The sequence below is a fragment of the Struthio camelus genome, chromosome 6, assembly GCF_040807025.1.
Source record: "Struthio camelus isolate bStrCam1 chromosome 6, bStrCam1.hap1, whole genome shotgun sequence".
NCBI classification, from domain to species: domain Eukaryota; kingdom Metazoa; phylum Chordata; class Aves; order Struthioniformes; family Struthionidae; genus Struthio; species Struthio camelus.
In genome coordinates this window covers 25,179,652-25,205,320 of record NC_090947.1, presented here as the reverse complement: position 1 = coordinate 25,205,320, position 25,669 = coordinate 25,179,652, and the positions used below count along the sequence as shown (strand labels likewise).

The following is a 25,669-nucleotide window of genomic DNA, read 5'->3' as shown; positions in this document are numbered from 1 at the left end:
CTAAACTCCAAAATACAAAGCATTTGTATGGCAAGAAATTGTCATAAGGCTATCTTATGTCTATGATATGTGATTATCTTCTCAATGCATTAAAGGGATTGTTCATTTACATTATTGCAAAGTGGTCTGTGATCCTGTAAAAATGCTAAAACAGGTTCTGAAAAAAGTAGCATTCGAGACACGAGAAGGAGAAGAGCCAGATTTTTAGGTAGCAATCCAGTGTGAGTGCTATCTCTAAGGAGAATTTTTGTCCCTTGTAAATTTCCAGTAATGCCTTTAGGGTAGGATATATTAAACAAATTAAAAGCCAGGAAAAACAGGCACAATCCCAAATAATCACTTCAAATACCTTATTGCTCCTGTATCTCAGCTACACGAAGAATATGACTTGTAATCCTACTCTGAATTTCTGCAGACATATATATCTCTACAGAGTATCAGTATAGCCAGACACACGTGATCATGTATTCAATGTATAAATCTTAGCTTTGGATGTGGACCCTAGACCAGGACAAAACATCCCAAATGGCCTTTGCCCAAAATGGAGCAGTAGGAAGGTTTCCTTCATCTTCTCAGAGTATTCAACTGCTGATGGTCTGCTGAGATTGTTTAATCCAGATTTGGGAAATCAGCATTACTATACTAATGCAGCAAGCTCTTGGGCCACAGTGTTGCAATTAGACTTTTATCTCTGCCTACAAAAAAACAGCTGTCTAAGAAAGAGCGAGCCTGGGGGATCTGAAATTCCGTAACTTAGGTGCTGAATTTATGGCTGTTTGCTTGGTTTGTGGAGAGAGAAAGCTATTAAATGCAGATATCTATAATAGGTATGTATGAATTAGATCATTCAGAAAATAATCAGTATGCTTCTTGAGATGATTTATACTTAAAAGAATAGTACAAATAAAAAAAATATATACTTCAAACATGATGAGCAGGTATGTTTTTGCTTGATACTTCCTCCCCCCTCCCCCTTTCTTCTTCTGTATCTGTAGATTTGGTAAAAACACATGCTACCACTTTGCAAACCAGTCATTCACAGTTTTATCCATCACCGGAAACTCACCTATTTTGCCCAGCCGATTAAGGCAGGACCGCGCTACCCGCTGCCAGACGCGATCTCCGGAGGGAGCTCCGCGCCGGCCAGCCGGGCGGCGGCGGCGTTGAGGGATGTCGGAAACGAGCCCGTGAACAGCCCTGATTGCCCTTTCCTCGCCGCTGTTAATTACGCCGCCGCGCAAGGAGCGCTCCGTGAGGCGAGGCGACGGGCAGGGCCGGGCCAGGCCACCGAGGCGCATCTCCCGCGGGCTCCGCCGCCGCGCCGGGAGGACGAGCAGCGCAGCCCGCCATGGGGCGGCGGGACGGGGCTGCCTCCCGGGCCGGCAGGTAGCAGGAGCCCGCTCAGGGACCCCCCGACTCCCCGCGTCTCCCGCCGCCCGGCCCAGGTGAGGGGAGCAAGGGCCGGCCTGCGGGCCGGGCAGGGCCCCCCGTGCGGGGCCGGGGGCCGCTGGTTGCCGGGGGGGGGCGGGGGAGGACGGTCTGCAGGCGAGCCCCGGGGGAGCGGGGGGCTGCGCCGCTCGTCTGCGTGCGGGCCGGGGAGGGCGGCGGCGCGAGGCCAACGGCAGGCGCGCGCGGGCCGGGGGGGGAGGGGGGGGGGTTGGCGGGCGGCGGCGCGAGCCCAACGGCAGGTGCGCGCGGGCCGGGGGGGGGGGGGTTGGCGGGCGGCGGCGCGAGCCCAACGGCAGGTGCGCGCGCGGGCCGGGGGAGGCTGCTCGGTGTCACCCGGCCCGAGAGCACGGGGAGCGCCGCTTACAGGGCCCTCCGCTAGCGGCGAAGGGGTAGGTGGACGGAAGGAGGTCAGGCGTTCCCGTTATTTGTGTTTTTTATAACTGGCAGTGAGGTAGGATTGATTAATCTAGGCGGTGTCGCGAGTAGGCGCAATACTAATTCCTCAGCGGAGGACCCGCAAGTGTGGCTTGTTAAAAGACTGGCTGTATCCTGGTCCGTGAAACGGGCGGGCGAGGCCCTGCCTCGGGGCTCCGCGGCTCCAGCTGCCCCCAGAGCGCCGGGGCCGCTCCGGCGCCCGCAGCTCCCGGCTGCGGCGGGGCTCGAAGCTGCCCGGACGCGGGTGGGCAGCACCGCGTCCGCCCCTGAAGCGCGAGTACCGCGCGCGGTAGGTGCGCGCCGCTGCTGGCGGGGCGGAAAGGGGGGCTGGTAACGTCTTACACAGCTACAGCTGCTGCCTGAGATAGCAGAGTAAATGGGAAACGTTTTGTGGGTTTTTCTCTGTGTTCTTAGGGATAAATCACTCGCTGCTGCAAGATTGTGTTAGTTCTTGCTTAGTTCAAGTTAGCTCGAATAGCTGCGCTCTTACGGGGTTGTTTTGTTTTGTTTTGTTTTTCCTCCCTTCCTTCTCTTTCTCCTACTGAGGTTTCTATGTGAGAAAGTCTCCAGAAACTGCTTAGTGCAGCAAATTCTGGAGCAACGAAAGTTGTAAGCTTTTTCTTTGTTTGAAACACCTTCTGGTCTAGGAAGACAAGAAAGACAAACTATTTGAGGGGAGAGCGGTTGGAACAGACTAGTAGAGCTAAAATTACACATACTGCTTCAGGATGAAGAGAGCGTTCAGTTTCCTCTGTTCTTTTACTTATGCCTGTGAATTGGTCGACCCGATTTTGCAGTGAGATCGTTAAATCCGGGGATGTTCTGAAGGAAGATATTTTTTGTTGGGTTTTTCTTTTATTTCCTGAAATCCATAGTAATGGTTGGGTGTTGTGTGTGTGTGTGTGGGGGGGGAATAACGGATATAACAGCACAATTATAATATGCTACAGTTGTTTAACATGCATCAACTATTGTGAATTGTAATTTCAAAACAGTAACCTTCATAAAGAAAATACAAGACAAGAGTACAGCTAGCTTAGTACTTGTGACACTGATAGCACAGTAGTAGAAGCGGCAGCTCTCTTTAACCACAGACAGATGTTACCCTGCAGTTACAGAACTGATGTCATCCATTGATCTGTTGGTTCAAAGTGGAGAGTGGAGAGAACAGGGCTGAACTGTGGTTTGTTTTCTTTTTAAAAAAAGCTAAATAGGGTCGGAGAATCTTCTACAGATGGTGGGCAGTGACTAATTTAGAGAAACAATGGGTCAGAGAAAAGGAGAGTTACATGTGCCTGGCAGTGGCAAAGACATCTGCCCAATGTTTATACGAATCTGAGAAACGCTGACCATCCTTATTACTGAAATAAGGACTCATCAAATAGCTGTAACTTTACGTGAAAGATCATCTAGAAAAATAAATGTTTTTCTGTGTCTTTTACTATTTTTAATATACTTGGTTATTGTGTTTTATTAGTTACTTCCTTACTCCATCTCCATTCTTCCTCACCAGTCATCTCTGAGGGAAAGAAATTAAGATGTTTGTATTTTTGCTAATTCCAAAAACTTGTCATATAAATAATGCCACACTATTATAAATATAAAATTTTATTTTGAAAAATATTGCACACTAAACTGTTTCACTGTTGTAAATTACTTGACTTCTTTAGTCCAATTAAAAAATATATGCAATTTTTGCAAAGCATTGATAAAGTTGTAGGTATCATCCCCCCTCAGCCACCATCATCCTGTTTATTTTATGGCTTTGATGGATGAAAAAGTCCTGTTGCATTCCCAGACAAGATCAGTCTCCTTTAGAAGTGACTTCCATTACTCTGAACGCCCTCAGTTCTGATTATCTGTCCAAGCATTTTGTGAGACCTGTCCAGTTCTGTGTTAGGTTGGAGGCAGATGCAGTTAAGTTTTAGGTAGCTGCCCTAAATTACTCTCTCAGTAATCTGCCTAGGGAATGAAGTGAAAAGCTAATCCAAACTAATTGTTTTCAATAGTACTGCGTTCTGTATAATGTGCTCTCTGAACAAGCGTTACTAGATTTAAAAAAAAAAAAAAAAAGTTGAATGTTATTTCCTAATTAATTTTTGCAGAGCCATCTGACCATGAAGCTCTCTGCAGATCAAACTTGCACTTAGTTTCCAAGGTTTCTTTTTTAAAGTAGTTTCTCCTGGTACAGTATTTAAGTAGTTATGATGTTAAAAGAAAATGTATTTATAATATATTGAAACTACTTACACATACAGAAGTAATTTTGGCAGATACTGTTCTGCAGCATTTAAAACTGTCTTATCCAGGGATCTTCCCAATTTTATTGCTGTATTACAGATCAGCTTATGGCCTAGAACTCCAGTAATTTTAACAGCATTTATGTGTAGTACTTGCAGTGTTATCAAGACATTTTACATCATCATATACTTTTGACAGACAAAATAAATGTAGCACTTCCACAAGATTATAGTGGGGTACTGAAAAGGGTACGTTTGATGATATCATGAATTCTCTGTTATTACATGGATGTTTTGATGAGTGTGGTTTTTTTCCCCTTTGTCATTCACACTTCTGGGAGCTGTTTATGTTCAAGTGGGAGTTGCGTGACTCCAAATTGGACACTGATTTTTCACTTTGCTTTGAAGTGACAACAACCTTCTCAAAAGGTTTGACCTTCTATTTTAGTAATCAAATTTTAATTTGTATTACCCAGTGAGAACACAGATGCAAAGGCTAAATGCATGTATAACTAACCTTGAAATACTGCTTTAAACAAGTGTGTTATAAATCTTGATTTTATGTAGTCTGTCTCATGTAATGTTTTTTGGGGGTGTATTTTTTACCAAGTGTCTTAGCCTCAGTTTTTTTGAAAAGCCTGTTTATTTTCCTATGTATAGATGGACTGAGCAATATAAATTGTTAACTAGTGCATGTGTTGTACCAAGTAGGTCTGGAAAAGACATATATTGAGATTGGTGTTATATTGTATTTAATGCATTTTTTACACAATTTTTCTTACATATATTATTTCTACAGCATAAGGCATGAGCACTTCTTAATGAAAATTTGCTAATATGTGTGGAAGGAGAGTTAGGAAGTAAGATTTGAGGAAGTGTTTTTTTCGGGTTGAAAACACCCAAGTATTTCTGATAGGAAAACCTGGAGTACTGGTAATTTCCCAGTAGACTTGTTTCTATTATAGCTTTGCTATGTCATGACTGACTTTTTTTTTTATAGTTCCCATGGCAACAAGGACTTTTAGCTCTGCAAAATGGAATGCTGTATGTGGTTTGGGGAGGTATAAATCTTCTTTATAACAAAAGAAATGTTGATGAAAGGAGCTGATCAGGCACCCTGGTGTGTTTTTTTTTTTTTTTTTTTTCACAAATCTGTGTTCTGCCTATAAGAGTACATGTGGATATGAACTTCTGTTTGACAGAAATAAGATTACCGTTTCTAATTCTTGTCACAGTATAAGAGATGTTGGAAACGTGAAGGCTTATTGTAGTTTCAGCATGGGAAACGTTATTTTCCAGGTGGAATCTGGACAAACAGGAAGCTGCAGGTGTAAACACTGTATATGCACATAGCAAAGTAATGAGAGTTAAATTTGCTCAGGATTTGCATTGGCTTCTACTAATGTTTACTTTGGCTCAATGGACCTCTTTCCAAGATGCATTGATAAAATATTTACTTTTTAAATGGACTTACATGTTTTAACACAAGAATCTCAGACGTTGTATGTAATTTACATGCCATGATTTGTAAAAAGTGACGATGATCTTATAAGAGTGTGTGTGTCTCTCTCTTGCCTGCTGAGATGAATACTTTGATTGTTTTGCTCAAGCTAGTTTACAAAGAGAGAGGGTAAAGCCCGGAGTCATGATGAGAGATTTTGCACTTTCTAAATTCCGATTGCGTGGCCTGAAGTTACTGTAACCGCTGTAGGGTAGCGGTGAGGTAGGCAGCGGGACACCGCTGCTTTCTCTCAGTTGTTCTTTCTCTTGCGGTAGCTAAGGGTCTCTGAGCCAAAACTTGGATGCATTGCCAAAACTTGTCTTTGAAAGCTGTGGATAGTAAAACCTATTACTGCTTTCTTTGTATAATTCCTTTTTGAAAGGAAGGCTTCTGACAACAGCTATGCATATCCATTTCTACAGACTTCTTAAAGTGTTTACTACTCTTGAGAATAACGTTATTGATAGGGCTGGGTGCCTAAAAGTGTAAAACCTCATAGGTCACCACTCATTAAATCACTTTTAACTCAGGTAAGAGCATGAATTCAGTATGTAGGTTAGAATTGGAAATGAAAGGTTTGGGATCTGTCCTGAGTACAGCATAGATCTTTTGAACTAAAGACTTCCAGGAAAACCCTGGATAGAGGAAGTACCTTTAGGGCATAGGACATTTTTTCTAAGTTAGATTTTACTTGTTTGTTTTTTCCTCAAGAAAGAAAGCAAAATATTACTGGAGCACCTGTTCTGAAGAAAAATTAAGTCAATTCCAAATTGTCAGACTTGTATTTTATCCTTGTTATTTCAATTTTTCACTCTTGTGATAACTGGCAACGAAGAAAGTGGTAATGTTGCACTGTTACTGAAACAAATGGCACGTGTAAACTACACAACTACTGTTTATTTTGTGAAAGCCTCTACAGCAAAGAAGGATATCTTCATGGCATCTGAAAGGCAATATAGAAGTGAATTGAAAACAAATTTGGGTGATAAGGTCTGCTCCCAGATCTCTGCAGACATCAAACCCATGGAGTTCTGCTGGGTAGGTAGTGTATGGGAGTATGGCAACCTAGTGTTTAGGTGATAGCTTCATGCAAATAACCACCTGTGAAAGATTTTTCACTAGCACCGCCACCTGTATGCGTCATAGCTTGTGTCAAAGCAACAGTTACATACACATAGGGTAAAGCTTGTTTTCTCCCCTGTACTGATGCATGTGTACCCTGGATGTATTAAAGTATGATATGTTGAATAATAGCTTATAGCTAGCAGTAATGTCTCATACAGAATGTCTTATATGATTTTTGTGCATCCTCATGTTTGGGAATTCAAGAAAATCACAGTGGGAAAATTGGAATTTTGAATGTGGATCTGCAAAGTCTGGTAGCATCTGGTAGCTTATTCCCCCCCGCCATGCCAAGAAAACCAGTTTCTAGAGTTGCTTGTAAGGCTAGGCAGTGCAGTTCTTCATTGAATGACTTATTCAGTGCTCCCTTGGTGAGAATTAAGAGATGATTGCTACATTGGACTTTGTGCTTGAGAAGCGTGTCAAAGTCGGGAGAAGGGATCCCTTAACTGTACTTAAAGAATAAAAAGAAGAGTTGTGAGTTACAGTCTCGGATCTTTTCCATTGCGTGTGGAGAGGATGAGGAGCTGGTGATTCCATGTAAAATTTAATGAATAGTTCAAACAACTAGCTTCTGTAGGGACGCATTAGAAGAAGTGACAATACAGTGATGTAATGACTTCATATTGTTCTCAGCTATAAATCCTTCAATTGCATTCTCCACTGTTCCTTCAGCATGTGTTGTTCACATTTAAGGGCTTTTCAGATCATCTCCATCACAGTCTGCTACGTAATGGAAACAAAACAATTTCTGTGTGTGTGGAGCCAAAAGACCTCCTGGGCAGAGAGATGAGGATTGACAAAAATACTAGTCTCTAAGAACTTGTTTATCGGGTGGGTTTCAACGACGTACTCTGCACTAGTCACTGTGCTGTCATTATGGATGAAAAACAAAATGAGGTAATTACAAGGTTTTCAAACAGTTCAGGTACTGTGTACTGTATGTATATGTATGCATGCATATACACTGTTGCATAAAAAATTCTTTCATGCTTGTGTATAAGCAGTATTACACATCTGATGTCTCCCTAATTAGAATGTGGGGAAACAGTCCATATGTGAAGCATCTTCTAAACATGAGTAGGATATTATTTGATAACATTTGCTCTGCACAGGCAGTTAGAAGATGAGCAAGAGTATTTCTTAACTGAGAGCATTCACTAGGTGTCAGTGCATGATCACGCCAAGCTGATGTTCTTGCTGAAAAGTTGTGTGGAAACTGTGGTATCTCCCTTGTGATTAGAGATTTGAAAGGAAATTGCTGCTTTTGCCTTCAGAATATAGCATGACTTAAATTTGAGAATAAAAGCTCATCAAAAGCAATCAATTCAATATGTTTTATTTAGGAGTGGTTCTGGTAGAAAGGTTGATTTGAAAAAAAAAAAATCATGCTTTATGCAAATGAAGGTATTCTGAAGACTTTTAGTAGGCCATATATTGATCATCATTTAGCCTTTTTGACAAGATCTGACGATGATGAAATGTTGATGCATCTAATGGTTTGATATACTGATCAAACACCCTCCATGATACTGCTTCTCATCCTGGGTATGACTAAAACTTTCATTAAGATGAGGGCAAAAAAGATCATGATTTTCATAACGATACGTTATCCGTAGCACAGACACGTTCATTTGTTCGCAAAACTATCGTTTTCTGTAATGGCTGTAAAAATCAAGTCCATAGGTGTCAATCAAAGTGGAGCCCATACGCTCTGAATATAGCTAAAATTGACTGGTTTTATTTAAGCAAATGATCTTATTCTCGTGCCATATCTTGTCACTAGAATTAAATGTCATGTTGTTTATTAGAATATCTTTTAATGCTTGAATTACATGCATCTCAGTATTAGGCTATCTGATTTTTTCAGCAGATTTAAATGCAGAATATTTGAACTAGCATTAAACTGATTTTAGTGACAGATGATTAGAGGAAGTATCTTTTTAATTCTGCAAAGGGTAGTAAGCATACATTTAGAATTTTAACTTCTTGCAAGACTTTTTTTGTCTTGTATGTGGAGGTATTCAGTGAAAACTATAGTTTAGTAGATTAAAATATAATTTGTCATTCACTTGATGAAAATGAATATTTGAAATATAGGTCACTGGCTTTCTTATACCTTCCAGTTCATACAGAGCTCTTCCTATTAGGTTTCAGTCCTTGCCACTTAGTGAAAAACACACATTTACACACAACTCTTATGCCTGATCTTTTTACAGGTGAGGCCTTCCTTAACCCTATCTTTTATGGTGAGGAATTTGTTAATACTTGTGCTAATAGATAAAAGAAGTTAAATTGGTTATAAATACAAATTTTTAACTCATGTTTAACAGTATATCACTGCATATTCAGTATGTAGCAGAAATAATGATGCTGATCACTTGATGGCTGGCATTTAGTATTTTCCCTATTGTTGTAGCTGTAAAAGAGAACCTATCATTGGTGTCATCTTTGTTTATCCATACTGCTTAACTTTCAAATATTCTTCTATCTGATTGTCAGAGACAGAGCAGTATTTCTTGGTCTCCTGATCTCTGCTTCGTTATATTGTGTAATGAGATTTGGGTACTATATCCTTCGTTATGGGATGCAGACACCTATCTAGCCATGTTTCAAGACCAATTTTGATTTAGCTTACGTGCAGAAGGTCTCCATGAAAGATGGGCTAATAAGGCAAGCAGGGATTAGACAGACCAGTGTCTAACATCCACCTCTCCGTTATACTAACATACTGAATGTAAATATGTATAACAAGCTCCTAATGTAAGAGAGTTTGAGTGACTTCTCATTGCATATGATTCTTGGAAGTTATCTTTCTGAAAAGCAGATCAAAACTCATTCTCCAGTTTCAATTGCTCATTAACTTTACCAAAATTACTGTTGATCCATAGTGATGGAAAGTAGAACAGATTCTGTGACTGTCTTAATTGCTCCTAACTAAGGTTTAACAATCTAGGTATAAAAAATGTTGGATTTTTTTTGTTTGTTTTTAATGACAACTTCGGGATTTTTTTCAGGACCTCTTCAGAAGTTGTTCTATCTGAAAAGAGTTCTCTTTGCTCAGTGGCAAAAAAATTATCTTTCTTCATTTGACAGGTCTTGAGAAATTTCATTAAAATCAATGCCAGTGCTTGCTTTCTGCTGTGCTTCTTTTCATTGCCAACCATGACTCTTTTTTAGTATGGTTCCTGTGGCATTCATGATTCTGTGATGCAGTTTTTTGCAGGTCTGATGTTATGTGGGAAGTGATCAAAAAGGCACTTGCAACCCAGGAAATCAATTTGATGGGTATCTTCAGCTGCAGCTTGCAAAGTAATACATTACTGTGTTTTTAGTATTGCATCCCACTCTTCCATGTGGGTTCTTCATTATAGTCTGTAAGGATCAGAATACTTACTTTAGTCATGCACCTTAGGCATCACTTCTAGAATGTAGATGCCTGTTCCTAGCAGGATAATCCTTAATGTCTAATTTAGCCTTGGTTTTTTTCTACCCAGTTAATGAAGAAGCATTTACACTGTCAAATCTATGACTGGTAGCAAGTTTTCTGTTCCACACTGATAGACTGATCCAGCTCCAGTCCAGAGATTATGTGATTGGATTAGCATAGAAACAATAATCCTTGTCTAAGATGGTTTGGAATGTTTTGACTGGGGATGTTTCTCACTTGCTAAAATGAACTTGTTAACAAAATAGTATGTCTGAATTCCTGATTTTCTTTGGAGTATAGGCAGTTGTATATACTGGGAATCTGAAGCACTGATCCCTCTTCTATGGGTAGACTCCTAATGTAATAGCACTTTCTCTTTTACAAATACTTGATGTTTACTTTTTTTTATTGTAGTTGAGAGCAGTTGCAAGGAAAGTGAGAGATTTGGTTACAGTTCTTTCCTCAGCCTGAAAGTGTTCAAATCTATACCTATGTCTTCCTGAAATGTGCCATAATTGACAAGCTACAAAATAGTTTGTGGAAGACCGGAGAACAGTGAAAAATGCAGTCTTGGGAGCAGAGGAAGAACAAAAAGTGGTATCACACACCAAAACCTAATGATTGGGTCATTCATCTGGGCAAAGGGGTATCTGGGCTTGCTTTCTTGCTCACAAGATTACTTCTGTATTTTATACAATGTTTTGGGAACAAGGTAATGTTTTGGGAACAAGGTCTAGGACCCTGGGCTGTTCCCTACCAGCTGAGTTTCCTCTTCTATAACTTCTCAAACAGATTTGCAAAAAAAGACACAAGTGGATTTTTTTGCAGAATCCTGTTTTCTTACTTTGGTGTGGCTAAAGTTCATATCATGCAGCAACCAAGTATATCTTAATTTGAGTAATACTGAGCACAGTTTTATGAACTCTGCCTTAGCTGTGGTAGAGCCAGAAGGTAAAATAGGTAAAATTTATCATTGTGAAGAGCATGATAAATCAGATACCCAGTGAATTTCTTGAAAGGCAACTAATCTTCTTTCCTATTATTTCTCTAGAATATTTTTAGCGGCTCTGCTACGTACAAGCTTTATATTTGTTTACATTTCATATTTGTTTACATTTCATTCAATAGTTTGAGTGCTATACAGAGCATCATTTAAGATCAAAGATCTTTATCCAGTGCTTACATGGTGCATAAGTTCTTCTGTTTGTTATATGTGCAATATTGAATTTCGCTTTAAAAAGCCAGTTATGGCTTTAAAAATACATACCAGAAAAAAACATAAATGGAACAGGTGAAAGAAGGAGTCTCTTAGAACACAATGGCATTGAAAGGCTGATAATTACTGGTTAGTTACATGTCTTTCTGTATTGGATGCTGTTTCCTTGTCTTAATTTTGTGCGCTGTGCCTCAGCAGCATGGGGGATTAACAATGAGTACTATGATAATAACTGTAAACAGCCTTTCTTAAAAGTATGCATAGGTTAAAGCAGGAGCTCCTTCAACGACTTCTAGTGTTGCATTTTGCGCAAGTGAAATAAATTTAGTACTGGTATTGGGAAGAATGTAAAGTTGTTGTTTTTGTATGTAAAATGGTTGTTGCTGTTTTTTTGTTTTAACAGAAATTAGTTTATGAAAAAATGTTTCATGACTGTATAATGTACTTGAGGACCAGACTTACTGTTAGGTCTCTCCTCTTTGATCACTGGAGCTGGCTGGTGTAGTGATGAGCAGAAAATGCAAAATATGAGACATAAAAAGCCTAAAATAAGGGTGACTAAGGGTAAGTGTTGTGAGCGCTCTGGTAACGTACCTGGACTGATTGTGGGCAATTCCTCAATGTTAGCTGTGTCTTGGTTTAAAGCTGTGCTTAGGTGAATGTCACCAACATGTGAGGCTGAGAACAGGGAAACTGTAGAGTTCTGCTCTCCCTGCACAGCCCAACTTCATGCCTAACTTGTGGGGAAGAACTGGACTAGGAGAGCAAGGAGACTGCATGTAGTTGAAATCAGAATGGTGGCGGGCAGGGCTTAATTTATCTAATATAAATTGTTTTTTTTTTTTAATTTTGTTCTTTGAAAAATGAGAGATGCCCGCAAATCTTAACGCGTAGGGTCAGTATCAAATGTCTGGAGCAAATGGAACTTGGTATTATCCCTGTTCTTTATGACTTTCCATGTTCTCTTTGTGATTTAGACGTTTGTAACTAAGTTCAGTCAAACTACTTAAGCATGGAATAATCAGATTCATGGTTTGGGGATTTTTATTATATTGTAGTACTGTCTGCAATGAATTCTGGAAAAAACAGTAAAGAATGTCAAAAAAGGAATAATATTTACATGATATCTGTTTGTTGTATATTTAATAAGCTTCCAAGAACACAGATATGTGCGCATATATATGATATCTAAAATCAAATTTCAAGTGTTTTCTCTAAATGCAGATTCAGTAGCAATATCTATGGGAATTATTTACCATGAGCATACCATGTAAAACCGTTTTCTTATTTTGAATAGGAAATTTGATCCCATGACAGAAATCTTGGTATTTAAGATGGATCTTGTAGATCCTTCATCAAAAAGAATCTCTTATGGTCCGAAAACAGACGAATACGAAAAAATCTTATACTTCCTAATTACATATCATCTCTGATGGTATTTTTTAAAGTAATTATTCATGCAAGAATGAAAATCTCCAGGCAGGCTGAGGACACATGCAAGCATTTTTTCAGGCATCTTTATGCCTAATTGCTGGCTAGGTCAAAATTTGTTTGCCTCAAGGTCAGCTTAAAGGTTTCATCAAGGCAGTGCATTAGTAGAGAAGGGAGGAATATAAGTAGAAGAAGAGACTTGCTAACCTGCTAAATAAGCAGAAAGAAAAAGAAACCTTATTAATCTTTCAGTTGTTCACCTGTGGTGACCAAGACTCAAGCGACCTGTCATAGCATTAAAAAGTCCAATTCTCCTTGAACTAGGTGTCATCTCCCCTTTTGCCATCAGTTTGTCTGTGCTTGTTCCAGAAGGAGTAGTCCTTCCTCTTTTTTTCTTCCAGTGCTGTGCAAATATTATGCTCCTGGATCTGATGAGGCTGAAAACGAATCTTTTTTTCTCCTTTTTTTCTTTTCTTCTAGTTAGCAAAAGTGAGTTAATATATATATTTGTTTTGGTTTGTTTAATTTTGTCTTTCAGTCATGAAGTCCAGGCTATGTTTCAAAAGAAACTTGTTCTCAAAGTCTCATGTTTTGGTCTTGTTTTCTGTTACTTAATGTGAGAAGTGGATCTCCGATTTTGCAAAGGACTTATCTTAGTTATTGGTGTGTAAGTAATTGGAGTTGAAAGTAACTGCCATGCTAGAAAGCTGAGCTATAATTGCCATAGGTGAGTTAATGAGAATCCATGTATACTCTTGCACAGAAGTTTTTTTTGCCTTTTCTTTCCTGATATTTTGTCATTTATTATACTGTTTTTGATTTCACTGAAGGCAGATGACTGTACTCTTAAGCTGATTGAAAGAATATAAATGGATGTTAGTAAGTGGGCAGGAGTCTGAGGACATTGAAATGTATGTAACTTGCATTTTGAAGCGGTAAAAATTGATTGTTGTGAATATGCTGCTTAATTTTTTCCTCAGATTTGTTCCCACCTAACAGTAGTTTTATGGAGGTTTCTAGTATTCTTGTGCAAGCTGTGTGTGTGTGTGTATATGTGTGTATAATAAAAACAAAGACTCTTCCTTCCTTCCTTCCTCTCTTACATGTATATATGAAGTGTAAAGAAAGTTTCTACTGTGCTGCCTTTTATTGCCAACTGTGCCACTTTTTTGGTTTAATAGGTATAATACCTATTATAACAGGTGCTGTCGTACTTTGTCTCTTAAAACTGGGGAAGGAACTAAAGCTTTCTGCTTTTGGTATCCTTTAACCTGCACAGCAAGCAGTGTATTCCTTTTTTATACCATCTTATAATAATTCCCCCCCCGCCAATAACATTTTTTTGTCAAGCGTCAGATCTGCTGACCAATATGGGTGACATGTATTCGTTATGTATGCGTTGTCTATAACTATCCAACTTCTTCTCTAGCCCCAACAGCCATCCCTTCAGGCTTCACTAAACACAGTCAGTAGGACAATGAAGCCAATATAAGTTTATAAAGCCAAAATAAGTGTATGGCTTCTGCATTTTAATATGCTCATACTTCTGACTTCAGAGCTCTGGTTTGTTCAGAGACATGGGGAAACTCTTTTGCATCTACCCTATTTGATAGCTTCTCATTATTTAAGGCATGTAGGATTACAATAATCCAAAGTTTAGGAGATTTCTAGTGCTGGAATATGAGGGCATCTGTCCACCATTTGTGAGAAAGAAACCTCAGTTTTCCATTTGCTTTGCCATAAATTGTAAGTAACTTCCCTGTGATGGCAGCAGCATTCAAATTAAAGGAATGTGAGCAAGCTTGATGTAGATTTCATAACATCAGTGGATCAGTTCTTCTGACCAAGCAAGACTTTCCAGGCAGGAGCCCTGAGTGTACATCAAAAATTCATAAATAGTTCATTCCTCGCTCTTTCTTCTATCAGTCTCATTCCACTTGGGACCATACTTGCACATTTCTTCATACCACTGGATTCTGAGTTGCTGCATGGAATTGGCAGCGGCTGTGAAATTCATGTAATCTTGTTGCTGCCTCACAAAGCTTGTTCTGTGTTTCCCTTCAGGGATTTTTTCACAAGTGTGATCTCCATTTTGGATAGTTGGTTGTATAAGGGACTTGAATAAGAGAGCAGATCTTCATGCAGCTCATTTTTCATCTTAGCAGGAAAGACTTTGTGAAAGGAAAAGGTTGAACTTCTTAAAACTCTGCTAGTCATTTGTGTGACTCTTGACTCAAAAAATGAGATCCTTTCTTCCTCTAGACAGGTTCCTGGTCACTTTAGACTTTTAATTCCACAGCTGATCTTCCAACCAGTAAGAAATAAAAATCTCAAACGATAAGCCTTGACACAAAGAACTGTAAGTTTCAAGTGAAACCTGAAACAGGATTCAAGAATATTTCATAATGAGCCGAGCCAAGTAGGGAACTGCCTTCAGCCCTGACAGCATAGGCTGCCCTTTGGCTGAAGCTATACAGCTAACAGTTTCTGAGTTCAACTTACATTATTTCAATTTACCATTGTATGGTAAAGCAGAGGGGATTACTGAGGTGTAATTTATGTAGACTTTCTGCTTTTTTTTTTCTTTTTTTTTTTTTGAAGCCTTTTTTCAGGAAGGAGCTGATACTGCAACATAGAGCCCCTCTGTAAAGGGTTTATAAAAAGGAGCCTCGTTCTTTTTAGAGTCAGAGAAAATGCAAGCAAATATTTCAGTAGCACAGACATAATCAGGGAAAGGAGAAGTGAAGAAAGTCATCTTAGGAATTTGCTTTCTTCTGAAGCCTTCCTTTTTTCCAGCGTAAAAGTTCTGGAGAAAAACTTTTTTAAAATGCATATTGTAGGGAGTAGAAGTAAAGAGGGGAAAACGGAGTGATAGAAGTTCAAAGAAGATGAAACAGTCAAACGATTGTAAGTTCATCTACTAATCACTTGAGTCACAGCAGGAAGCAGGTACAAACCTGGATTCAAAAAGGGTGCAATTTCCCTTTCCCCATCTCTGTGTAAATGTGATTAATTAGTCCAATAATAGCACTTCAGAGCTGGAAAGAATTGGCAGATGTTAGGTATGGAAACTGATAGTCTGATTCATATGTGGTGCCAGGGAGTGGCAAGGGCAGCAGGCTGCTTTGAGGGCAGGTGAGTTGGGAGCTAAAGGTGCCAGCAAGGCAGGCAGGCACTGACCCCTGGCCAGGGCACAGTGCCACAGTAGCAGAGTGGGGCAGGCCTTGGGATGTGGCCAGGTTGGCTGAGAGTCCAGTGACTGCCCTGCAGGTCAGGGCCATAGTGGTGAGGCAGGTCTGGGAATGAACCAGGAAGTCAAGTCTGTGGGTCGGGGTTAGGATCTGGAGCGACAAGGTTTGTGCCAGATACAAGCATGGCTGCAACACTGCAGCATAGCACTCGGGGCCCTCACATGCTAGCAGAATTGCATTTCATATATTAAAATGACATTTATCAAGTCAGATGACTTGAGTTAATTTTTGATGTACATAACGGTGCAAACTTCACATAAACTGACTGAAGAGTATTCAGAATTTTGAAGAAACTGCCAGAGGTGATAAAAATCACACAAACGCCAGTCTGTTAGCAAGGTTTGTGTGTGCAGTTCTTAAGAAGTGTGGAGGAAACATCAGCCTACTTAATGATCATTTTTGGAGCCAAGAGTATTTGCTTTGTTTTAGAAACATTGTCCATCTGTAATATAGAACTACTTCAGTCTGGGACTAATGTAGAGGGGTTTTGGGGTGTTTGAAGTTTTTTTTTTTTTTAAATAACTTTTTTCACAGTAGGTTTTTGCAAGACGTTCTGGCTTGTGTGTGTGTACTGTGATTATTTTAATAATGCTTTAGGGATGGAACGCCTTTGCACTTTGCATCTGTACTACAGATTTTTATTAAATGTGGTTTTGAGACTACAGTTCTCTACTTCCTTCTGTCTCCCTCAGCTGTCAGGTTGGCTGAGAGGAAGAGCCTAGGTGCTCAGCTTCTAAAAGCATACATAGATAGACTGGTTAGTTTAAATTTTTCCCCTACAGATTTTATAATTTTAAATTAAAAAAAAAAAAAAAAAAAAGAAAAAGAAAGAACTGACAGGTGTCTTCCAGCCAGTCAATCATTAGGGCAAAATTTCTGTTTACACTTTCCTCAGTATTCCTGAAAGTCCTTCCGTATGAGAAGATTTTTGGTTTTTTTCCCCATAGTTGTCTGGATTTGAAGCCTAGTATTCATTGTAGTGCTTTTAACACTTTTGCAGGAATGGATTTTCATTTCATAGACATCTAGGAAGAGGCTTTAACTTAAACTGAAGTAATTTGGTTAAAAAGACACCTACTTTACTTGTTCAAACAGAATCTGGATGTTGTGTACATGATCTACTGACAGTTCATTATGATAAATCTGCCAGCTAATTTTTTCAGAAGCTAAAGCAGCTATTACTTTACAGTGGAAGTATACTAATTTATATGATCTCACTGTGGTTAAAGACCAGTAATTCAGCGAAGAGGATAGATGCTGTTATTTAAGGGAATTAATGGTTAATTTTGCTAGAAAGTCATAGCCGAAGATTGAAACTTGTAAGCGAAAAAGTATTTGTCAGTTTCTGCTGCTTATCATTTTCCTTTCAAATGAAAATCCTGGAGTATGAATGCTTTGAAGTGGTGGCAAACTTTGCCTTTGCTAAGACTGAAGGCTCATTCTTGATTTTTTAATTTAAGTTAAACTGTCATAAAATCAATGTAATGCTGTTGTCTTCAGCTGAGTTGATAGCTGATTGATATGGATATATGGAAAATCAGAATTTTCTGGGCTTGAAAAGACATCTTTTCATGAAGATTTAAGAGGTTACAAATAGACTGAGTGTAACTGAGGCACACAAACTGTGTGGGTGTGGTTTTTTTGGTGTGGTTTTTTTTTTTTTTTTGCCATGTCATTCTACGCGGTTGATAAATTGTCATTTAGGTTGAAAGTTTTGTGAGGACAAGGTTCACCTGTCACATTGGATGTTGGCACAGGATTTCAGCTAATATACTATAAATAAGTAATAAATATACACAAGCACAGGTTATATAGGTAGAACTTAAAGGAAAGGTGAATATCTAGTACTTACTCATTCTGGTATCTCACAAACTGTCTCAAGTAGAAACATTAGTATGCTTTACCGAAAGAAAATATGTTTAGCTGATCTTAGGGGTTGCATACATTAAGATGGATGAAGTACAGTTACAATTTGATAGAAATTGAAGCCACAGAAGATCTGAGTTCTCTCCTTCCTCTTTATTTCAGCCTTTGATTTTTTTAGTACTGCCAATCTCAGTGCCTGACCGTTATTTTTACCCCTTACTCTTGGTATTCATTTGCAGTTGAATGGTAGTAGGAAATCGCTGTCATCAATCTCTAAATTATTCTAATTTGCATTGAGATTTCAGATCCTTGTTTAGTATAAAAGCTCCATTGTTATTTTGATAATCATAAAATTTCTTAAATACACGGCAGCACTCTTCACTGAAAATCTGGATAGCTGAGTCAGCCTCAAAGAATGCGTATAGGCAGTAAATGTGTTCGTACAGCTGCTTGCTTGTTTTTTTCTTGGAAAAAGGCACTGAAGGGGAGAATTGCTATTCACTAGTGGAACTGCAGGTTATTAATAGAGAGACTTCTTTTTTTACTGTCTTTAGATTTTGTCATTACCTTCCACTGTAGAGTATCCTCACTGATTACCAAGTAGCTCATCAAAGCTATTTTTCAGATGTGTGTGTTTTTTTTGATTTGTTTTTCTCCCCTTGCTGTTTTCCCTTTTTGCTAGTATGCAGATGGGGGTGGGGAGCGGGAAATAAGAGAGCATGTTCCAGAGGATGCCAGGATGACTTCAGTTATTGGATGACTGCTCTCTGATGGATGGAGAAGGGAGGAGTAAACCTTTCCATCTGCACTGACGGAGCTGGAACACAGAAAGCCGGTTTACAGGTAAGGGAGAAAAAATTCCTTTTCTGGATAGCTGTTCTTGGTCCTTGCCACAATATTTCTTGACTGTAAAAATGCACGTGCAAGCATCTTACAGTTTGTGCCTCATTCATGACTTTGAGGCATCTTCTTAATTTATTATTCTACCTTTCTAGGAGATTTCAACTAGTATGAGATCCATAGACAGTGAAATCATAGGTGTGCCTGATGCTATCTGTTAACTTTCTCATGTGACAGTATAAGCATTTCATCTCACTGATGCTGAAGTTGTTCAGTAAGCCATAGGAAAGCAGGTCTTTTGTATGATGGAAAGCTTACTGTTGAGCAGTACAGTTGTACCAGCTGTAAAACAGTGCAGAAAGATCTAAAATTGTTTTCCTTGAGTGTAGGTGCAAAAAGATCTTGCAAATGGTCTGCCTCTAAAATTATATGTATTTTATTTAGAATGCTGAACATACAGGGAAAATGGATCCTCAAAACAATGTATAAGTTTAAGGGTTTTTTGTGGATTTTTAAATTACTTTTTGGTTTGGAATGAATGTAGTTTATAATTCAATCATAACGTTATTTGTATCATAAAAAATAGGTTGCATATAATTAAAATATGTATATGAAAGTAGATAAATCTTGTAGTACCTACAGCAGTTACATATCAGATTTAATAAACTGTTGAAATAGTTTGTATGAAACCTATGCTACCAAGTTTGCATGTTATCAGCAGATTTTCGTTCATAGGCACTGGGATGGCAAGTATCAAATAACTAATTTGGTACAGAAAAGAGGATTATGAATCCAGCCACATTATTTGAGGATATAGGCTTGGAGAATGAAGTCCTGGCCTCACTGAGGGAATCGAGATTTTTGATATTGGCCTCACTGTGGCCAAGATTTCCACATGTGAACTCTCTATTGACATATTTACATATTTCAGCATGTTTTACATGCAGTGAATAATTATTATACCATGGGACCCTATTATGCTAGTTTGAAGCAGGAGTCTTCATTGAAATAAATGAGTTGTGATTTAAAAATTGTTGCCAGTTTATAGCTGCTTTTTTTTTTTTTTTTTGCCCTTTTTTGGTCAAGCAGTCATTTGCATGGTTTCACATTACTAATGGTTTAGATTACTATTTTTTTCATGTATTTCATCTCATAATTATCTTAAAGGAGGTACTGCAGATACTCAGACGACCACTATATACTTCTCATGTGACCGTTCATTTTTATACCACACTGAAAATACAATAATGGGATTATTTCAGTGTTGTATAAATGGATTGTGACAATTAAATAAAGGAAAGGGTTAGAAGCATTCTGCCTGGTTAGAGATTATGCAGTCATGCAGTATATTTCTAAAGCTAGATTTTGCTAAAGAATTGGAATTTTAATTTTAATAGATCTCATAGATTAAAAATGGTAAATTAATGTGTCCATTTTGTTGTTTTCACTGAGAGTGAATTCACTTTAAGCAGCCTCAAAATTCTTAAAGTATTGTTATTTAAAAAAAAAAAAAAAAAAAAGGAAAAGGTCACTAAAAGCTTTACTGACTGCTAAAGAGGATTGGAAAAAGTTCTACCCTCTGTCCAGTTACTTTTACACCTTACCAGCAGCGAACATGGAGTGGTGCCCTTTTCCCTCAGTTGTCCCTTCAGGGAATAGAGCCTAATGCAAATTTGCTAAACAAGCAATCAAAAAAACCTTAAGACTTACAGCATATGTCAATGATTTGCAAAACTTTTCTAAAAGACTGACAAACTATTTCCGTATCAATGTTTTCTACTGAAATGTGAACATTGGTAAATAATATTAACTGAAAAATGCATGCATTGCATCCTAATATTTTTGTTATTTGTAGGAATGGATATGTATCTGAATCCATAATCAAAAATGTTAGAATACAATCTGAAACCTATATATTCCAATCACTCTTCAATCACTCTTCAATCACTTCTCCCTCTGCCCCCCTCTCAAATGTGAAACTTGACTCAAGGCAGCTCCAGTAACAGAGAGGAATTGATGAAAACAGAGATTTTAGTTGCATATGTCTTTAAATTATTCTGTCTCCTTGGAAACACTGCTTCTGCAGATGGATTTGGCTTTTGGTGGCTAAAAATATCTACTCCTTAATAATGACAGCGTGAAAGATACTGAATAAAACTACTGTGTGTTGTCACTAGTTTTAAAGTTCTCTAATAATTCAGGTATACTACTTGAGCTACAGATTTGCATTTTCTATGTAAGGTTCTCTATCAGCTACTTGCAGCACTCACCAGCTTTTTGAAAAGGAGATAAGCTCATTAGCCTTGGTGGCAGACCCTACTGAGGAGGGAGCATATCCATGGGAGGAAGGATAGTCAAAAGTTTTGAAAGCAGATAGAAAATTGAAATAAAAAAAAAAAAGTTCATGAGTGTGTGTATATGTAATGTGGTATTTGGGGTTCCAGGCTTACTCCCAGTACAGTCAGTGGCAGGATCCCCACTTAAATAACAGAATATTTAAACCCTGCCTTTTGTATCTAGTCCATCAGTGTAAGTTAACATTTTCTCTAATTGACAAACAGTTTTAGTTACCACTGATGAGGAAGTCATATAATATGTGTAGATGGCTAAAATATCACACAAACAGGTCAGCCGTTGCTTTTTAAGTCAGTATTAAATTACCTTAAACAAAAGCTGAAACCTAAATTACCAATAACTGTCTTAATGGTAACAGGTATTTCTTGTCTATTAGGAGATTTCATCCTCTAAAGAATTAATTCTTTTCTATTAAGAAAGTATAGTCACTTTTTAAATCCAGTTCTTCATTGCTCATTCTTTTGAGAAATATATTTAAATGGATTTATAGCCTTTACATATCACAAATTCTTTTGTTAGCTGGTTTTCAATATATATGAAAACACCACTGGTATATCATAACTACAGAAACACCACTGTTCTAATTTTCTTTGACCTTTCCTTTGCTTCCATTGGATGACTTCCTGATTGTGCCAAGGAAACAGAACCAATGACAGACATTTCCTGAATGCTGCATGGTGGGCTGAATATGCCTTTTTTTTTTTTTTTTTTTAAATTACATGTGTGTTTTGTTTTAGCATAAGTCAGAATTGCTGATTAATATTCCAGCACTGACTGAGGTATTTTTCCCATTCTGCAGTCTCTCAAAGGCAGCATGAAAATATTACAAGTTATTGTTACACAGATAATTCATTCTCTGCAAATTCATACTAAAATTCATTTTTATTTGACAACAAAAGTACCAAAGGTGATTTAAAGTAAAAGCTGAATACTTGGTTTTGACTAATTGAAATGAGTAAGAGGAAATGAGATGATATCTTTCATTCTATAAGAGTACTAACATATTAATAAGGCAGATTATTGAATGCTTTATAAAAACTGTTCTATGAGAACAATGCAAATTAATCATAGCAGGCCTTCTTGTTGTGAATAATTTGTTTTGTATTAAGATGAGCAAACCTGAATCACTGTAAAATTAAAGGCAATTTTCTATAGTACAGGACAACTTAATTATAGAAATATAATATGAAGGATTGCAATTTAAGATTCCATGGAGATAAGTAAATCTGAACATTATCTGGGGAAGAAAAGTGAATTTTACAGCTGTAGTGGAATTTTACCAATTTGACATGGATCCTTTGATTTCTGGATATAGAAGCAGAAATTCTCCTCTGCTGAAAACAGTAATGAGAAAGTCTGTCTCACATTGCCTGACACTATTTTTGGCTTGTGGAAGATAGTGATGATAACACAGAGAAAGAGAAAACTAGAATAATACTTTTTTTTTTTTTTTAATGAGTTGATTGTAGGCAGATGAGCTACAGTTTTCTGCAAGGCTAGGCCCTTCCAGCAACTTTCTGCATTATTTTTTCATGCCTACAGAAAAGAGGATTTAAATGTTCTGCGCCAAACAGCAGATATCAGACCGTATATGTGAAGATGGACTATCTTACCGCATTTGTCACTCTCCAAAAGAAAAGAAATCCATTCATCTTGTTTCTAAACTCTCATCTCCTGAAATTAGCTGCTTTCTATCTTGTTACATATAGGTAGTACCATTGTCAATAGTTATGGCAAGAGCAAGGTAAGAGGGATTGGAAACTCTGTTACAGAGGAAAGAGTAGCTAACCCTGAACCAAAAGTCAGAAACCGTGCATCAGAAGTAGAGATTCATGCTGTTGGATTCATGCCATCTCTCCTGGCTTTGGTGGCAATGGTGAACAAGCACCTAGGCTGTTAAATAGCATGCAGCAGGACACTAAGTAGCATGCATCTGTTTTGTAGAGGTCTGAGGGCCCCTTCGGCATATACCAGTCATGTCCCTACTGTGGGAGACGCATACTGAGATGCACAAGATATCCTGTCACCTTGTGTACTTTGCATGCAGTGCACAAGGTTGATATTCACAAAAGAGCAGTGTAGAAGATCAGTACTGAAATATTATGAAGACCTGTTGCAGTATGCCTATTAATGTTGCTACCTGGGCTAATCCATGCAAAAGTTATCTGAAGAAACACTCATGTTCAGCACTGAGTTAACGGTATTTAGAGTCTTCATTACAGAGCTGGACTCTACTGTCATTCCTGAGTGGGCAGCTGGGAGCAGCATAATGCAAAGCAGCTGTGCTGAAAATATGCAGAAAACACTACTGCTGTTCTCAGAATCTCTTTCCAGTTGCAAGGGAGGTGCTGAGCAAACTGAAGGTTCTTAGTCCTTTTGCAAAGAGATGCAAAAGGATGTGTTGTTAGCATGCTGTGTCTTATGCAGCAGCGTCTACATGCTAGCTTCCCCTTTTCTCAAAGGCTATATTTCCATAGAAGTAAGCAGGGCTATGGGCAGTGTCTGGCTCTTTTCCACACTTTGATCTTACGAGCAGCTATGACAACTGCTGGCCAGAGCTTTGCTATAAGCAGCCTCCTGGAACATAGTCTAAAAAGTAAAAACAGTTTCTGGGAGTCCACCACCAAACTTAGAAATTTCTGCTTGGATGCAGATGCTTCTGTGGTGGGGGTAAAATACAGTGCACTGTATCTTTTCTTCATATAAAAGCAAAAAGTAAACTAGTTGCTTCCACAAGGATTTCTGCTGGAGAAATTTTCATTGGGGAAATCTTAAAATCTTACATAAGGGAACTAGCCAAAACCAGGTCTTTGGTGATGTCACCTGAAAACTTTGGAGGAGGCTTCATGATGAGCCCAGAAAAAAAGTGTCCTGGATGATTTAGATGGAGGTTAGGCATCATGAATCTGAGTCTGTAACCCAGTTTAGCATGGCTTTCTCCTTAATCTCATTCGCCTCTAGGACGCGGTGTCTCCTATGCAAGAGCTGCTTGCACAGGAGTCCAAGATGCTTCTAACACAGCAGGAAGCTTAGAAAAGTGTTCTAAATGAAACACAACCTCAAACTAAACAGCTTTTATGGACAAGTCTCCTCATGTTGAAAGGAAAGCCCAGTCTCTTGTGGATTGCCTCTGAACCTTCCTTCTCTGCTACTGGGTTGTGCCCTCATCACTGGACACGTCAGTGCCAAGCTTCTGGATGCCTGGTTGAATAGCTCTTACTCGTTACCCTTTGCACTTCAGGGGGTCATCCTGAGAGAAGACTTAGAGCTAGCTTAGAATTTCTTTTCTGTTTGAAGGATTATGTGTGTGAGCGTATTTCCTGCAACTGTTGACCAGTGTTTCTTCTGTGCTCCTTGTTGCTCTGCTTGAACCTCAGCTGTTGTAGCAAAGAAGAGAACGGAGATATCGGAAGGTTGCTTCACTACTGGTGTATAGCAGGGAGGGTTATATTTGGATGATGGAGATGGGGATATTTGGGCCATTGGTTGTGTTGTATGATGGCCCAGGCAAGCATGTAGGAGGACAGGACCTTACAAGATGTTCTTGGAGAACTGAAGAAGCCAGATCTACTCTGGTTGTATCTGTACTGCCTATAGAAGCTGAGCATATGCCAACATCCCCTCTGCATTCTGAATTCATTTCCAGTGGAGCCAGTTGACATGTGTTACAGTGTACAGCAGTGTGCAGGCAGTCTAGAAGATTAGTAGATGAGTACTCAAGTGTGCAATCAGGGGTGCTCAAAAGTTATGGTATAGAAACCCTGCAAAGAGCAGACTTGGCAGGATTTGGCTTGCAGTGTCAGAACAAATTCCCAGGTTGAATTGCACAGCCTTATTCTGCAGGATTTACCTAGTGCTATGGGTTTAGCTGGACTGAAGCAAACAAACAGTGAAAGATTTTTTTTTTCCTCGTCTGTATAACTTGACCACCATAATGTGCACAAATTTATGAGCAAGATTTACGTACATAGTAACCATAGATATTTTTTAATCTTTATTTCCATCAGCCAAAAAATTGAAGCAGTAGAACTTGCTGTATCCTGCATATGTTACAAAATCCTTTTGAAAAATCCTATATATAAAGAGAGAACTTAAAACATTTTCAATTGGAAACAATTATGCTTACATAGAGTATATGAATATCTTGGAGATATGAGTATCTTCCCTCAACACTCAGGAAGAAACATAGAGATAACTGTCCTCCCCACGTTTTCAGAGGACCCCAAACTGGGGGGAGTAGCCAATGGCCTCAAGGGTTCAGAGGTTCAGAGGGACCTAGGCAGACTGGAGGAATGGGCCGACATGAGCCTTGTAAAACTGAGCAGGGACAAACGCAAAGGCGTGCACCTGGGAAGGAAGAGCCCCTTGCAGGAATATATGCAGGCTGACAGCTGACTGGCTGGGGAGCAGCCCCGCAGAAGAGGTGCTGGGGGTCTTGGCAGATGGACAGCACGCTGAAGGTGAGCTGAAGGTGTGTCCTGGTGGCCAAGAAGGGCGAGAGCCTCCTGCACTGCGTTATCAGGAGCACAGCCA

The 25,669-nt window shown here is 39.0% G+C and overlaps 1 protein-coding gene across 4 annotated transcripts in view; it reads left to right on the top strand.

Annotated features, from left to right (window-relative positions):
- Positions 1 to 1,381: 1,381 nt before the first annotated feature.
- Positions 1,382 to 25,669, top strand: part of CSRNP3 (cysteine and serine rich nuclear protein 3) — a 112,456-nt gene continuing 88,168 nt past the window's right edge. The window contains exon 1 of one of the 4 annotated variants that reach the window (XM_068948754.1): positions 1,382 to 1,445. The gene's annotated coding sequence lies outside the window, so the exon portion shown is untranslated. Of the gene's footprint in view, positions 1,446 to 1,817; positions 1,839 to 18,577; positions 18,785 to 25,669 lie in introns of those variants that run through there. The other 3 variants (XM_068948755.1, XM_068948753.1, XM_009676192.2) reach the window with 3 other exon arrangements.